The sequence below is a fragment of the Bison bison genome, unplaced genomic scaffold (assembly GCF_000754665.1).
Source record: "Bison bison bison isolate TAMUID 2011002044 unplaced genomic scaffold, Bison_UMD1.0 scf7180017837331, whole genome shotgun sequence".
Taxonomy (NCBI): domain Eukaryota; kingdom Metazoa; phylum Chordata; class Mammalia; order Artiodactyla; family Bovidae; genus Bison; species Bison bison.
This window is the reverse complement of record NW_011473743.1, coordinates 4290-4751: the sequence shown is the minus strand read 5'-3', so window position 1 is coordinate 4751 and position 462 is coordinate 4290. Positions and strand designations below refer to the sequence as shown.

The window sequence follows — 462 nt, the reverse complement described above, 5'->3', positions numbered from 1 at the left end:
AAATGCAATTCCCTTGACTCCACGCGTGACGATTTAGAATTTCTGGGGATGATGTCAAGACCCTACTCCGGTTTGTTGTTATGTGCATTAAAGTCAGATATCTGTTGGTTTAAGGATATCAGTGTAGATATGAATAGGAAGGAGAAGGGAACTAGAGCTAGGAACCTTCCTTTCATCTGTCTCAGTCACCTCTTCCTTTGTCTGTCCACCCTCACTTACACACACAACAATTGGCTAGTCATCTGTAGAAAGTGAGCATGAGGAAGATTCATTTAAAAATTCACTACAGTGAAGTTTGTGTCCTACTTGTTTGTGTGTGAGTTTAAACTAGTGCCTGTATGTATTTTTGGGGCATATTAACAGAGCCAGAATCCGTTATGATAGAAAGAATGCGTCTCTAAAAGATAGAAATGACACTAAATTTCTAAATGGAAGTGTAATGGAAGCCTGTCTGTTTAATAT

General features: G+C 38.7%; 1 protein-coding gene across 3 annotated transcripts in view; it reads left to right on the top strand.

Moving 5' to 3' along the window:
• Positions 1 to 462, top strand: part of LOC104983495 (transcriptional regulator ATRX-like) — a 33286-nt gene that overhangs the window by 28577 nt on the left and 4247 nt on the right. The window lies entirely within an intron of this gene.